Source organism: Clarias gariepinus, chromosome 3 (genome assembly GCF_024256425.1).
Source record: "Clarias gariepinus isolate MV-2021 ecotype Netherlands chromosome 3, CGAR_prim_01v2, whole genome shotgun sequence".
Taxonomy (NCBI): Eukaryota; Metazoa; Chordata; class Actinopteri; order Siluriformes; family Clariidae; genus Clarias; species Clarias gariepinus.
The window spans coordinates 43353041-43370706 of record NC_071102.1 but is presented as its reverse complement, the minus strand read 5'-3'; the positions used below and the strand labels follow the sequence as shown (position 1 = coordinate 43370706).

Genomic DNA, 17666 nt, shown 5'->3' with positions numbered 1-17666 from the left:
TATAACCGCACGCTCTAACGGACTCCGCAGACGCTCCACATGGCTAAAAACACTTAGCGGCGCTTTAACGCGAGGCCCGGCGCTCGGGCGTCTGCCTGAACGACATCATTGAGGAAGAATTTGACTTTTCTGGACATGCATGACATCATGGCGCATGAGAAAGCACAGAGGAGGAGTATTCAGCAAAGAGAAAGACAAGAAGGGACGAGAAGAGGGTCGGAGCGCAGCCAGAGGAACGAGAGAGAGAGAGAGAGAGAGAGAGAGAGAGAGAGAAAGAGAGAGAGAGAGAGAGAGTCTTACACTGAAACTTCCCTCTGTATTGCTTTAACAATCACATGTGGGCGTTTCCTCTGTCTCGATTTCTCCCTTTTCCCATCTGCCCCGAGGTCTGTGTATCTGATACACAGTCACTGAGGTCTCTCTCCCTCTGTCTCGCTCGCTCTGTCTCTCTCTCGCTCTGTCTCTCTCTCTCCATCCATCCTGCATGCCATTACTCAAATGGAACACATTAGACTTTAAAATTCAGCATAAATAAAATCCCTGAGCCCTCACTGGCTGAACTCTTCATGACAGGATCGTTTCTCAGCAGGAAACCCGCTTCACCACACCATCGTGTTCTCCTCATTGAAAACTTGTAAACACACATTTAGCGGATTATAACAACAAAATACATCCCAAATCCTCCCTTTTTTCATAATCCGGCTTATAGCTGCCGGGGTAGGTGGTGTTACCAGCGTCTAAAACCCTTTAGCCAATACTTGCTGGTCGCAGGTCCACTGTCGTGTTACTGTTGTGAGTTTGTACCTGAACAGAACGGATGTGCGTCAAGTCGTATAATGTGAAATATTCCTGTTATATAATATCACACAGGCGGCCGCTGACGTCAGAGCGAGGGGAAACAAATCAGAAAAGCGCGCATGCTGAGAGAAACAGCTGTACAGCAGGAGGTTTCATAGGAAAACGCCACGGCCATCATTAGTGTGCTTTTCCAGCTCTGTAAATAATCCTGCCGACTCGACATTCCCCATGACGCTCTGACAACACAGAGCTAGAGAGGGACAGAGAGAGAGAGAGAGAGAGGGAGAATAGCAACTAATAGCACACACACTACACCACCTCCTCCAAAAAGCCCTGACAGAACACAGGCCACGCCTTCACTTTCTGAAAATGCATAGGACACGCCTTCTTCACTAAATCTGACAGCATACATGCCATGCCTCCTTCATTAGACCCGAGAGCTACGCCTCCTCAACTAGAAGAGAAAACGCATAGGCCACGCCTCTTTAACTAGGACACAAAGCTCATAAGCCATCCCATAGCAAAGAAACTCCAAGATGAGATCTCATGGTAATCTCTTCTTTGTCTCCTAGACAGAAATGAGCCATCTTTGAGACTGGAATGAGATTTAGGTGTTTTCTGCATCTTCTCAAAAGGTGTCTCAAATGTGGCTCATTAGCTTTAAATCTCAGATAGTTTACATTTGTCTTGTGTGCGACTCACACATGCAGAAATGAGCCATCTTTGAGACTTGAATGAGATTTTAGTTGTTCTCTCAGTCTTCTTAAAAAAAAAAGTCTTCTTAAATGTGTCCCAAATATGCCTCATTAGCTCTAAATCTCAGATGGTGTAATATGTCTTGTGTGCGACTTACATATTTTTAGTTTCCCAAACATAAAGTATACAGTAATTGTAAACTGTGCACTTGGGTTTTCTGATATGTTCTAATATAATCCGTTTAAAAATTTTGGCTTAGTCGTGTGTGTAACGTTAGTTAAAATGAAATAAAATTGAGTTCTTTATATTGTATATATTCTGCTAGAATAATGTCTCTCTATATTGCACAATCCTGACCCATATACAGTATATTTATTAAAACATAATGCAAAGAATGGCTAAACATTATTTGGGGTTTAAGGGCTAGGGTTCTCTGACAATCAGGGCCATCTATACTAAAAAGTGTTTAGTACTTTTTTATATCCTTCATCTTACTCTTCACATACGGGTAGATAGAGGGGAGGGTTAGTAGGTTGGATCAGATATGTAGGTTGGTAACAACTAAAGACAATTACAAAAATGCTTTGTAATAGATAAATGTTTTATTTCAAAATCTAGCTTGTTTATTTAAAAAATAATAATAATCCAACCACCATATTATACAGTACACCTAGGTGTCCCTAGTTAATAAACACGGCTACAGCTTTTACAAATGTGAACTGTAATGTAACTTACATTCTGTACAAATGTCACTACTAATAACAAACTAAAATACAACATACAGAATATTTTTTATTGAGATGTGAAGCAATGAGATAATGTTTGTGTTCAGTGATTTCTGTAAACACTTATTATTTAAGACCAAACCCATTTTCGATTATATATTTATAACTAAATGTTTAACATTTTTTCATGGCCAACCCAATAAAGCCTACAGTACAGATAGATTCTAATAAAGACTGCAAATGTTTAAGTGTCCAGTGTGTTAGAGAAATGTGCAATTCAATCGCCAGGCCTCGGGTCAAGTAAACAAACAAACAAACAAACAAAAAAAACACTTTATCCATCATTCATCCAGACCTTTAGGTGGCGGTAGCGCACCACCCACTTTGCCTGCCGCAGATAAAAAATGAAGAAAAGACCAAGAAAACAAAGTGGACGGTAAAGGTGGGTTTTACTTTTTCGCGCCTAATTTAAAATTAATTATAGTTGACAAGGAGTTAGTTAAAATCACAAAGTCTGTAGTTAAAAAAAAACAAACAAAAAAAAAACTGTGGTATACTTAGCTGAAATGTACACAGCTTACGTTTGTTCTTACATTGCAAAAGGAATTCAATGCTACCTGTGGGTGGTTTAGCATGTGATTAGCATATCTAGGCAACTAACACTTGTGATGTTAAAAATAGTTTTTTTTTTTAAATGGTAAAAATTAGCTGGTTACAGTATTATTAGGCGGTTTTTTTTTTAATAGTAAGTTAATGATGTTACTGCATGATCAAGTTTTGAAAAACAGTAGTTTTATTATATTGTTCAGGGTTTAACAGTATTTACCAGAACATGTAACTTTAGAGACATCGGTTAATTATATTCTATAAATAAAGACCAATATGTTTGTTTTTGTTAAGGTTATCTTGGTAATTATAAACATTTTACTTTCACTGGGTTCTTTTCAGAAGCATGCCACCTCAGGAGACCAAGAATGCAGGAGAATGTTCCGGAGTCTCCATCAGCACCACGTCATCAGTCAGGTAAACACCAGCCCATGAGCTCAAGATCACCTCTCAACCTTCAGAACGTTGGAAGTAGAGTAGCTGGATGGTGTTTAGGTAAATCTTAAATGTTTTAATATATGTATATTGTTCCATTAGATACTGAGCAACTCCAGGAGTTGCAGACTTTGGACAAACTTGTTGGACGTCCACCACAAGACTGATGTAGCTGGTAAGAGAGAACCTTTTCTGGCTTTGGCCCGTTCCTGTAGCCCTTACATACAGCAAGCAACCATTTTTTCTTTAAAATTTTTCATCTTCTTTTTGACTGATTCTTTTCACTGGAAGATTTTCACAATGCTGTGGACTTTGTGTAACTCCTGTATAAATCATACTTTGAGTTGAGCAGTGTGACACGTATCTTTGTCAGATTGGGTGACTAAATTATACAAAATGTGTCTTGATTTGTCAGATTTTGCTGGTGTCTGTTATATTGTGTGAATTGTGAATTTATTACACTGTATGCTGTTAACTAAGGATTTTTGATATGTTTAATAAAACTATAATATTTCTAATTTGTGTTTCATGCATCTCATTTATATCTGACTTTAATCTCATTATGGTCTTACAGTATATGTGGCTCATTTGCTTCTCCTTCAAATGCAGTTCTGTTTCTCATGTACATCTCAGATTTCTCAAATGTTCCTCAAAAGTTTGCTCGCTTTGTGTCTCAGTTATGTCTCTTTGCTTCTCCTAAGTGGGGTTCAGGAGAAATAGAAAAGACAAAGTCGAGCTTGTAATGAGACACCTCAACTTAGTATCATGAGACAAGAAAAAGCTCGTTCTGAGCAACAGAATTTTGCTATGGGATGCCTCCATCATTATACTGACAGCACACAGGCCACACCTCCTCCTCAAGAACTAACACACTGGCCACGCCTCCTTTACTAGAACTGGCAGTACATAAGCCACACCTCCTTCACTAAAACAATGCACATAAGCCACGCCTTCTTCACCAAGGCAGAATGCACATAAGCCACGTCTCATTCACTAGAGCTTACAGTAGACAGGCCACACTTTCTCTTTCTATTAAGACGAGAGGCCACGTCTCCTTTACCTACCTGCTGAGAGTAACTGTTCCTCCTTTTGCTAGCACCAGACACCTGCAATCTCACCTGCAACACACGCGTAAATACACACGTAAATATACACTCATGATAAAAATTCTTGTTCACTTATGGTGAAGCACAAGATTAGTTTAGTTCTCCAGCTGTGACATGAGCAGGACAAATGGTCAGCTTAGCTAACGCTAGCGTTCAGAATGATCAGGAACAAGCAGTAACATGCCTTTTCAGGTAAATTATTTAATTGCACAAGCAAGTTAGTTAGTTAGTTTAGCAGTTAGCTAGCTAGCGGGTAAAATGCACAGATGAAGTGGCTAACTACTGATCACTTACTGTACCCCTGTAAACTTACTGTAAACTACTGTAATTCTTTTTAAAGGAATTAACAATCAGTTAGGTGCTTCCCCCCCCCCCTCCAGTCAGACCATCTGACTCAATCAGACCTCAGTCTGAACCGCCATCTCCCTCTCTTACACACACAGACACACACACACAGAGGTGCCTTGTGATCTTCCCAGAGCTTTAGAGATGAAAGCTGGAAGATATTTCCAAAACACAAGACAAATATTTCACAACATAAAAATCTGTAAATATTTCACAATAAGAGTCTGGAGAAACCACCAAATGTACAGAAACCCTCAACTGTGTTACCTGTTCATCACATACACACACAAGCTGAGAATTTTCAGTTATGAAAAACAAAAAGACCCCACAACATTTCTTCTTAAGGTCTTACTGACAAGAGCAGGGAAAATACAATATCTAATTGTAATGTACAGTGGTATCTTAGCATTCGAACATCCCATCTCACAAATTTTGATTTGCCTCGGCATGCAAACCATTTCTGGGTTTAGGGTATTTTTGGGGAGCCCGCCGCGCGTACATCCAGGCGTGCGCGTGTCCAGGAACCGTTCTGGACTTATTCGCAGTAGAAATCTAAGCAAAGCAAGTTTATTGTTTATTTTTCTTTGCATTTATGAAAAATCGTCGCAATTACTGGCCACAGTACAGTGTAACCTCGGATTGCGAGTAATGCGGTTCACAAGTGTTCTGCAAGACGAGCAAAGATTTTTTTATAAATTTTGACTTGAAAATAGAGCATTGACTTGGTTTACGAGCACCCAGTATCATGTATCACACATGTGCTTCTTGTTTTGATGCCGAACGTCACGTGATCACAACTGAGCCAACGGTTTTTCTCCCTCTCTCTTACTGGTATAATCAATATCCGTGCGCACGTGTACTGTTTACTATAACACTGTAATCACGTGTGTGTGTGTGAGAAACATATTTTATTTTGTTTGTAAGCGTGTTTGTACAGCACGTGTGTGTGCGCGTGTATAAATCAAAAGCAAGTCTCAGAGGGTAAAAATCTATTTTTTCTCTCCCTCTCTGCATCAGCCTGTCGTGTTTCACTTTACCTTTAAAAAGAACCGTGACAGAGCAAAGTTTCTGTGTGACAGTTACTAAAATAGATGAATAAAAAAAAGGAAAGATTGGTAAATGTACAGATGGATAACTAAACAAATAGAAGGATAAATGAATGGATATAGACTACAGATGGATGAAGAGAGAAATGGATCAATCAATGGATAAGCAAATAATTTGAAAGGTAGATGTCTAGCCAGAAGGAAAAATGAATGGATAGATGGGCAACTTTAATTTCCAAATGATAATTATTATAATTCATGATGGGTTGTAAAATTTGTCACAGTAAAATTTCATCCCGCATATAGTTTTCCTAGATCTTCTAAATTAGGTCATGGATGGATGGATGGATGGATAAATGGATAGCAGATCATTTGAAAGATAGATGAATAGTCAAATAGAAAACTAGATGGATGGGAAGATAAATAAGCAAATGGAAGGATAAATGGGTAGATAAATAGATGGATAGTTAAACAGATGAACAGAAAGTTGGATAGGTGGTTACATTTACAGATGCGTAAAGAGAGATGAATGGGTGGATAAACAGATAGTTAGTTATAAAAATTAATTGCAAAAATGGATGGATGATAAATGGACAGACAGAAAGAAGGATGGATGGATAAATGGCCAGAAGGTTGACGGGACAAACGGATGGATGGATGATGGAGAGATAAACTGATATCTGGAACGATTGATGAACAGGAAAGTGAAAAGGTGTGTGGTTGGATGAATTGATGGATAATTAAAAAAAATAGACGGGTACATGGAAATACAAGGGACAGCATGGATATTTAGAAATACGGTCGAATAGACAAATGGAAAGATGGGTGGATGGACAGGTAAAGGGATGAATAAACAAATGGAAAAATAAATGGCCACGTGGCTGAATAAACATATGAGGATAGCTGTATGGGTGGATAAACTGATAGATTGATGAATAGATGGATAAATGGTTGAATAGACAAATGGAAGGATGGTGGACAGACACATGCATGGCTAGGCAGATGCTGGGAAGTGCCACCACCTAGAGAACTCTGAACTCTAGAAGATGCGTGCACGCACACATACACACACACACACACATACTGTACACACACAAAGAGATAACCATCTTTGTAACCTACTGGAGTTCATCTGTGTAAATACACACACAGCACACAGACGCCCAGAGCAAAATGTCTACATTGTGACTGTACGCAGGAAAAATTATTGCCCATTTGCCTCACCTCACTACCCAACAAACTCACAATACACACACAATGCTTTGCTTTTTAATGCATCCTTACTTCCTAATCAACTGACGCATATGGTGATGTATTTTTTCTTTCTCTGCGTTTACTGTAAATCATGTTGGAATTACAGTAATGATAAGAACTCAGATCTGATAAAATATTTTTATACATGTTCCAGCTGGCAGTCCGACATTAGATTCTATGGTGTGTTTCAGATCAGATTCTGTGTTGTGTTTCAAGTCAAATGCTACAAGTTACAAAGCTTAATTATTACAATCGCACATTATATACCAAAGTCAAGCAAATGTTTTTTTTTTTTAATAGTATTTCATCAGAACATGATCACAACTGATTTCCAAACGCTAATTATTATAATTTCTGCCTGGATGTCCTGCGTATTCTTTTTCTGAGTATTGTTTTCTAATCTTCTCGATTAGATCACGGACTTTTGGTTATGACCATCACAACACTGGAAATTATGACAAATGTGGCATGAAATCACTAAACATCTTACTCTTCTGGTCGACATGGAAACCTGATGTTTTGGTTTTGACATGCCACGTCAATAATAAAGCGGGCACAAAACCGCGCCCTGGCACAAACGTGATGATCTAGAATCCATGATAGAGGTTAAGAATCTTGTAGTAGGGGAAATAACCTGGTCACAGTGGCGGCCGGGATTCCTGCGATGACACCACATGCAACCCAACTACAAATGCAATGAACTACAAATGCAATGAAAAAAAGTAAAAAAAAAAAATAAAAAAAATAAATAAATATACAGTGGTAACTCGACATAGGAATTTCCTGCTTCACAAAGTTTCGCCTTAAGAACTGAAATGGACATATGAAGCGTCCGGAAGCCGTTCAAAAATTGTTTGCATCAGTGGAAAGCTAAGCGAAGCAAGTTTATGTACTTGTGGGATATTTCGCATTTTTGCAAGATTTAGTGAAGACATAGCACCATAGGTCCCAGAAATGTAAAATTAAGGTTCAGTAAGGTTTATTATAATGCTGTGGACAGCAGTCTGTTTTACGGACACATCGAGGACAACCAGGAGATCTTGCCAGAGTAGCCAAACGTCCAGGAAATCCAACTGGGAAGGGGGATGCGGGAATCTTGGGGGGGGGCGTTTAGAATAAGCATTACATTGCTTTATCTGGTGCAGGGGACGGCAACCTTAAACCCTTTTTATCGGGATTTAGAGCCTTTTCCAACAGAAAAGAAAACACCAGGAGCCTCAAAACCCTTCTGACATCTAAAATAAAGATAACACTGCATATATCGTTTTTTTTACTCTTATGTTACGTACTGCAGCTGGACTTCAACTAAAACACAAGGGCGTGTCCTCGATTAACTGAAGGGCACATACAAAGCGGTGGATCGTTAGCGCTTCAGTCAGATGCCCTCTAATCACACAACCACAGAGCTGTGAATGACAGTCACATGGACTGCCAGAGGGGGTTTGGAAGTCCCGGCTCAGCTGTGTTGATCTTTTATTAAAGCCAACAGACTCACAGCGAGGCTCAACTCGTCAGCTGTTCTGTTTTTGGACCTCACATTAGAGATGGTACAAGCGCAGTTGGCTGCAAAGTGCTAAAGTAATTTGGCAAAATTTTAACATGACATGGCACATATATATAAAGTGTGTGTGTATAAAAAAAACACAACCCCAACTCTTATGGGACACTTATAGGAAGTTCAGCTCCGGTTTGTGTGACCATTTCTCCAAGTTTTTAATGGATTTCCTCCAGGAACTTCACTTTCCTTAAACATTCCAAAAAAAACCTGGTGTAGACTAATTGGTGTTTCCAAGTTGTCCAAAGTGTATGGGGGTTGCAAAGAGTTGGAACCGCCCCCCTCCATGAGGGTGACCCCTGCCTTACCCCACTGAGTTACCTGGGATAGGTCTGTTGTGACCTTACACAGTATAAGCTATAATTTTTTTTAAACAAATGCTTTTTTGAATCTTAGTCAATGATCACGTACCTTATATTAAATATTGTTTAGGCCATTGGCATGGCACAGAGGTTAATATCACCATGTTCTCATGTGCAACAGACAGATTACTGGAATTCTTCATTGGCAAGCACTTCATCAGTCCATGGAATCAACATTGTGGTTTTGGGCAACTTCTAAAACATAAAAAATTAGAGCACAATGGTGGGAACAGTCCAGGAATCATGACTTGTGGCTGAGCCAGGTAAAGCACGTCCTGTCATCAGGCAGTGGCTCATAGCTGATTTATAGGATACTTGATTTGAATTGGATCCAGAGATGAAACCACCGAGGATCGGAAAGGAAATTTGCTCGGGCAGAACAAACAAGTGGGAGTAATGGCCAGGTATGTATTCAGTAAACCACTTTAATATGTTCCTACTCCTCTCTCTTGGGAAACCCATCCATCAACTTGAAGGAGGCAAAGTATTGGCTGTTAGGGCTAAAATTGCCATGTTCATAATTGTGTTGTGTTATAAAGTGGCATAGTAATAACTATATACATAGGAAAGAAATAATTTTGCAACTGCAATTGAAAAAACTGCTTGTTTATTTCTGTAAAAGGGTTCCTCTGAAAGCCCCAGATCAAGTTTTTGTTGACTCTGCTTTAAAGGGGACTAAGGTCGACTAAAAGAGGAAACACACACAAATGCATCAGAGAGGACTAATAGTCAAACAACAGCTGGCATGAATCACTACATTATACAATTTAGAATCACAATACTATTAGCTTTGATGAGAATCTGTCACAAAAAAAGCTAAAATGTCCAAATTAATATGCTGATCAACAAGTGTTTTATAGCGTGCTGCTTCAAGAGACGTTTTCATCTGGTCGGGTCACTGGGTAAATGGCATTACAAGGAAGGCAAATCACTTACCAGTAAGGTATGATAAAATACATAAATAAAAACCAGTTGCAAAGTGGGGACCGGCAACAGCTGCAAAGGGGGGACCGGGAAAAAGCTGCAAAGCAAAGAACAGTAAGACTTTAAAGGATCTTTGCATCCCCCTCTTACACTGTTATTCCAACAGATCCCGTCTTTTGCGCCATAATTATTCCCACACAACGCACTAAGACTGTCCAGTAGTCAGAGGAGAGGGTTGTTGAATTGCTGCTCATGGGTCCTTTATTCAACCTAGAGTTCAGGTTACCAAGTTTTACATGTTCATAGTCTATGTGGGTTTCTTACGGGTTCAGTTGATGGTTTGGCTCATCCAAACTGCTGTAGTGGTGAATAAGTGTGTGCTGGCCTTGCATCATCACAACCCTGACTTAATACCTCATACACATGACAGCTTAGGAAACTAACACCACCACTATGTAACTGATTGTGGCCATGTTTTCCAAAACATCAGAGGTGTAAAGGTGCGACTCTACAGAGAATACTGCAACAACAAAGAGAGCAGACGAAGACAACAAAAAGAGCAGACGAAGCAGGACAAACAATTGAGAAAACACAGAAATAAGGTTTGCGATATGTCCACGGGTTATTTAGACTGCACAAACTCAACAAACACTGTTCAAATAAACAAATCAGTTTTTAATGGAACAGGACTTGTCGTTTCTGTGATGGAAATGGTGACTGCTTTCCTTCACCGGTTCCCAGCTGTAGTGAGTCACTCCTACTCCCAGCGAGTCCGGGAAAAGTGACAGCAGGCTGCAACGACCTCCACTGTTTAACACGCGCTGGTTTGTGTCAGAGCGGTGACAGGAGGTAAATGCTTAGAGGAAGTCCAAGGTCAAGGTCCTCATTATAAGGCTGGGTTTCTGATGAACCAGACCCGACATTAACCAGGCAAGTCGACATCACAATAAGTTTAAATGGCTTTTTGAAACCTTTCATCTTTAAACAGTGGCATTCACAAAGAAAGTAAAAAAATTAATTGCTGAAAGAGTCACACACTTGGATTTACTGCGCTAGTCATCTAAGTAATTGCTAAGAGTGCCAAGTGCCCTACATGTAAAATAAGGCTGGTCATGAAGTATAGTTGGGGAAAAGGTCAATGTTTAAGTCGTAAAAAGCCTGTGACCTTTGTAATACCCATTTCCACCCACTTCCCCTGCCTCTACACCCACATACACTCACGGGCCATAACGTGATACTAACGATTAGGGAATAAGTACACAGGTTGTGGACTGGACTGTCTTTTCCCTTCGCTCTAACCAATCGTGCTTAATTCCCCTTCTACATGATTGCTCTTGTGTTTTCTAGATGCAAATATGGACATGAACTAAAAGCCCAAATGTCAGTCTTAATCATAGACACAAGCAACCAGAGAACCTCCAACCAGAAACAACCAACCATGACGGAGTGCACTTTCTAACATGTTCGGTTAAAACCCTGTTACTAACAATCGTACTAGCTCTATCTCGACTAGTTTTAAAAACAAACAAAAACATCCAGAAACTCCTTTGGGCATTTTCACATTAGGCACAATTGATTTAAAGCAAGAACGGGAACAATTGCTCTCCCCTCCCCCTCTATCCAGTGAACACATTATTTTTATTCTGTATACTCGGGTGCGCTTGCATAATTACTACCTCTGATCCAGCAGGTGGCAGTATACACCTACTTGGGCTGCGAGCCGCCATTACACACAAACGAAAGAGACCAAGGAAGATAATTTTTACGATATGCCTAATATTACTGATATTTTGGAAAAAAAATCAGTTCCCAGAGTCTCCTTTGATAGACTCCAACCCCCGCGAACCTGAGTACAGAATAAAGCGGTATAGACAATGAGAGAGAAATTCATATTAATATTTCCAAAATTCCACGGATAGTTTGCATAAGTAACTCAAATAGGCCTTTAATGAAAGCAAATGACTTTAAACATTTTAAACTTTCCTTAGTCTTCTCAAAACTCGACCTGAACCTCCTGGCTCAGTGCCAAGATCAACATCAGTCAAATACAGGCAACATAATAAAAGGGGACGTCACATTTTTATAAAGTTATTGACCTTCACTGAGACAGTATTGACTTTGTTTCAGACGACCAGCGTGACGGACCTCCAGGCTCCAATCCTTTAAACACGTACTTCACAGCCAGCTGACGTCTCGCTCCAGGGTAGCTCTGGTGTAAAAACACCAACACTAAAACAAGACCCTTTTAATCCATTCTGATGTTGTGTATAAAAGCCAAAAACAATACATCCCATGCTGTCTCGAGTCTTCCTGTCTCTTTGTAATGGTGCAAAGATCAAAATGAGATCAAGGCCTCATGCCAGGTTCATCCTGAACACATCAATCACCCAGGCAATGCCCCTCATGACATCATGGAAGGCAACAGCTTTACTGCTCTACTCGACCATTGGGTTCGGTTTTATAGACGAGGGATTTGTTCATATCCATACAGGGCGACATTGAGACCTGAGGATGAATGAAAGGAAATAAGATGACACCACACACACACACAAACATACACACACACACACGTCCGCTCATCTCCCTTTCAAAGGCTACTGTCCTCTTTCGATGCAAAAACAATCATGTCCATTCGATCACAGCGGAAGAGGAAACGGAATCTGTTTCCCCTTTCTACAGCAGAAAAAGACAGTCTCTCTCTCTCTCTCTCACACACACATTATCAGTTCCCTCAGGAAGCACATCCTCAGGGCAAACACAGATACAGTCAAGACTGTGTGAAGATAACGTGTTGGCGTCAGAACTAATCTGATGGGATTTGTAAGGCGTCTCAAAGGAGGTCACAGACAAATATGAAGATCAGTCACGCTAAACGATACAAATAAGAATTCTTGGACACCAAAACATCAATTAAATGTCGCACAGGACAAGCATCTCTCACACACACACACAAGCTCTAATGGTGTCTGCTGTACTGCTAATCCTATCACAGATTCTGTAACTAACTAGCAAATATCTTTAATGTCAGGCAGTAAAGCAGGTAGTTCATGTACTGAAGGCTAGTGACACCAACCCTGCACGTGTGGCAGCTGGAAATATTTACACGTATCTAATCTGGTCCAACAAGCTTAAATATCTCTCCCCAGTCCTAACACACTGATACACACCGAGTGTCTTGTGATAAAACACAACAGTCGCTTTAGCACTTGCCAGAGCGTCCGAGCTCAAAGTGTAACGTGGCTCCAAACACTGGAGATACACTGGTCGTATGAGGGAAAAAAAATATTACTCCTGAGAGTTTGTCTCTTAAGCTAGCTTTTTGGGGCTTTTTATATTAAATGACTTCAAGTTTCCTTTCTCGGTCACAATTTAAGGCTTGAAATATCTCAGATCAGTACATTTCAAAACTCATACTGAAACTTTGACTATGGGATAGAGTCAATGTAATATTTTTAAAACTTTACTTTTCCTTTTAAATTCTCAATTTTAACATTACCATTTAATCTTAATTAAATTTGTACCCCAACTTCACCCTTAACTTCCTAATTTTAACCTTAATTTTCTCAGTACATTTATTCCAGATTTTATCCTTAACTTTATTTATAACTTTCCAATTAACAGTGACTTTACCCTTAAAATTCTATGTTTAAACGTAACATTACCCTTAACTTCATCTTAACCTTACACATACCATTAACATTCCATGTTTAACTACACCTAATTCTAACCTCAACCTTCCTCTGAACTTTAAATCTAAATTTACCCCTTTACCTCAATACTTATTGTAATCCTGACTTTAGCTTACCTTTTAGTGTAATTATTGATATAGTTTTATCCTAAACCCCAACCCTGAATTAACTATTCTAATATTGATATTAACATTACCCGCAAATTTCTTATTTTAACCTTAACTTTATTCTTAGCATTAATTTAAATTTTAACCTTAACTTTACAAGTTACTTTCCATTTCTAACCTTAACCTTCTTATCTTACCCTTAATTGTAATAATTAAAACTTTAACCTTTGCCCATAACTTTATATTTGTATCATTATCCCTCTGATCTTTACTTAAATTTTCCCTTAACTTCACCGTTTACTTTATTCTCCGAGCTTAAAAAATAAAGAACTTTAGTGGAGCAATGAAAATATTTCAATTAACATGTTTTTCCTTAATAAAGTTGTACAAGTAGACATTTATAAGCAAAATTATTAGATTTATTTGGTCACAAAGGCCACAATAATAATGTTTCACAATATAATGTGTAGTAGTAAACTTGATTTGAAGTTTTTCCTCCTTGGAGAGAAGCACCTGTTTTCTCCAGTGATAAATGAATCTCTACACATTAGGCACAGAAACGTAGATTTACTGTTTCTGTACAGCACTTAATTAAAAGTAAAGATCGCCACAATAAAGGCAAAGTTGCCTGGTTTTGTCTGCGATTTGTGCTAAAACGAGCCATTGGAATGTTCTCTGTCTGTTTTAATTTTCTATAACTACCATGTGACTGCAGGACAGTAAACTGGTCTAAAGACAAGAGAACAAGAGAGAGACAGAAAGACAAAGAAAGAAAAAAGGTTGACAGGAAGGCCCGCCCACTAAAAAAAAAAAAAAAAAAAAAACAGGTTTACTTAGTACAAAGAGAGACGAAGCAGTACGCGCGCACTGGCTCGCTTTTAAAATATGATTTCTGGGATATTGGATATGATGTGCAGGCGCCAGGGAGCTGGTTATTATGATGAACCTTATTTTTGCACAAAAAAAAAAAAAAAAAAAAAAAACGAGCCTGTTTGGGCTGATTCTTGTAATACTTTTTCCTAAATATATTTAGCAGCTCACATGAATCTATTTTTTAAGCTGTGAACACAAGTGAAATGCTCACAATCCCGAGCCTGATTCTTATTTTAACTCTTTACGTAATCATAATTTTAACTTAAACAACTCTATTTAAACATGTCTACAGTAAAAATCAAATTTTTCCTAGACAGACTTGATTTTTAATTCTTATTTCCTTAATTTTAACCTCAATGGTAAATACTTTAGCACAGTTTTTTGTTTGCCCAGTGATTGCGAATTAAACGGAGACATATAACAGTTAAATGTCCCATTCTGTATTTATCTAGGCCAGCTCACCATCAATGCATGTCCTGGGTAGGTTTTTCCTGACAGGTGGTGGTCAAGTTTCAAACAAATATCCTTCGCAGCTGGACGAATGAACGGCTCCCCGATGTCTGAACACTTCTTTGCCTCTGCGATATGCAAATGGCCACTAAATATGACGGCGTTAATGCAGCGACATTAACTGAAGCTGCAGAACTTATCTCTTACCTCCGACCGCCTAGTCCAGATATTCTCCTTTAAAAATAACTCCCTGGCCTGTCCTTCAGAATTGAATGTTTAGTCTCCAAATGCTGAATGAAACTTTGAAGCCTCATTTGTTCGCTTCTCTCCGCATATCACACACAAGAGATTTGGAGCATTAGCATCCCCAGAACGATGGAACCGTATTTTATACAGCTGTTGTCGTAATTTCGGTTGAAATTTGCTCTTTATCACCCTTCTCCCATTATCTCTTATCTTCACTCCCTGTAGGGCTTTTTCAGCTGCCCCGGTGGAAAAGCAATGTTTGTTTATTCATTTTTACAGTCGTTTTTTCTTCTAACTAGCCATCTAGCGTTTCATCTGCTAAAAATGACCACATGTGTATTCAATTTTTAAATACACAACATTTTACTAATGAATTAATAGAATTTTTCTTGTAAAGTGTAATGCAGTTTGGTGTTTCCAGGAAAGTAACCAACAGCACAATGCAGTGGGACAAGGATTGGGAACTCGATCCAGGAGAACAGCAAATTATGGCACAAATGATTTAATCTAGATAATGTTTGACAATATTTACCAATCACCTGAAATAAAATTAATAATAAATTGTCATCCAGACAATTTTTATATAACCTATAATAAATGTGAGCCTTTTTCAATTACCTAATCGCACAGGCACACCATACAATGTCAATTTCTACTCGGTTAATTTTGCAGCACTACTTACTACTGGCTGTAATCTTAACTTCCCCCTCAGCCTTAACTTTTACCTAAACTTTAACAATATTTCTTAACACCGTGACTATTAAAAAGAGGCAGCTGTTCTCCCAGATGTTTTTGCTCTTCCCATCACTCTGACTCAAGACGAATGATAGCTTGCATCAGTTCATTTATGTTAGCCTAAATATGACAAAAAAGTTATTGTTTTTAAAGTTTTTTTTTTTTTTTTTTAAATATAATTGTGAGCTTTAGTTAACATAATTAGAAATGCTGGCTAACTATTTAAAATCATACCCTTACTTATTCATCACTTATTACTGTGTAGACTGTTCAATGGTGTGAAGAAGAGACTTGATCAAATTGAGATATTTCCCAGCAACTGAGCTAAAAAATCTGGTTAATTACATGCTGATGCAACTCTAAGACCTAACTTGCAATATTAAAAAAATTAAAATGAACACTGCTTTTAAATAGCAAACAAAGGATAAAAATGTAGAAGCGTTGCATAGAATGTCTAAGTTAAATACCAATAATCCCTCTAGTTTAGTAGTTGCCCAATCCACTTCAATCCAATACAAGATATATGCGATTTACTTTATACTAGCATTACCCATAGCAAAGAAACTCCAAGATGAAATCTCATGTTAATCTCCTTTGTCTCCTAGACAGAAATGAGCCATCTTTGAGACTTGCATCTTTTCAAAGGTGTATTAAATGTGGCTCATTACCTTTAAATTTTAAAGATAGTTTATATTTGTCTTGTGTGTGACTCACATATGCAGAAATGAGCCGTCTTTAAAACTTGAATAAGATTTTAGCTGTTTTCTCAATCTTCTCAAAATGTGTCTCAAATATGGCTCATTACTTCTAAATCATATTTGTCTTGTGTGCGACTAAAATTTTGTTTCCCCAATGCAGTGTTTCCCCACATAAAGTATACAGTACTTGTAAACTGTGTATTTGGGTTTTCTGATATGTTCTGATATGAAAGTTTTGTTTAGTGATGTGTGTATAGTTAGTTAAAATGAAATAAAATTGAGTTCTTTATATTGAAGCATATATTCTGCTGGAAATATGTCACTCTATATTGCACAATCCTGACTCGAACGCTTTTACAAATGTGTACAGCCTAATTAATTTTATTAAAATTAAACTGCCTAATGGCAAACTTACTTTACATTCTGTACAAATGTATATATTTTTTTCGAGAAGTGAAGCAATGAGTTCAAGTTTGTGTACAATGATTTCTGTAAACACTTATCATTTAAGACCAAACCTATTTTTGATTATACATTTATGAATAAATGCTCACCATTTTTTCATGGCCACCCAAATAAAGCCTACAGTACAGATAGATTCTAATAAAGATAAACATTTGCAGGCTTGGAGCATGTGTGGAAGAAATTGTAGAAAATTAAGTGACCAGACTGTGTTGTGTTTGTTTTTTTTGCACCGAATTTAGGATAAATTATTATTAACAAGGAGTCAAAAACAAATTAAAATTACAGAGTCTGTGGTAAAAAACAAACAAACAAACAAACAAAAAAAAAACTGTGGTATACACAGCTTACGTTTGTCCTTAAACTCCAAAAGGAACTCAATGCTACCTGTGGGTGGTTTAGCACAGTGGTTCTCAAACTTTCAAGCCAGCGACCCCTAATTGAAGATCGACAAGATCTCGCGACTCCTACTATCAAAAACAAGCAAAAAACATAATCTGTGCACAGTATTTTGACTACATTTACTATACATCGAAATAATTTTGGATTTTTTA

General features: G+C 38.2%; 1 protein-coding gene across 3 annotated transcripts in view; it reads right to left on the bottom strand.

Moving 5' to 3' along the window:
- Nucleotides 1-17666, bottom strand: part of add3a (adducin 3 (gamma) a) — an 82814-nt gene that overhangs the window by 51041 nt on the left and 14107 nt on the right. Inside the window, exon 2 of one of the 3 annotated variants that reach the window (XM_053491996.1) lies at nt 4325-4378. The exons of 1 other annotated variant lie outside the window; for it this stretch is intronic. The gene's annotated coding sequence lies outside the window, so the exon portion shown is untranslated. The remainder of the gene's footprint in view (nt 1-4324; nt 4379-17666) is intronic. One more of the 3 variants, XM_053491997.1, reaches the window with a different exon arrangement.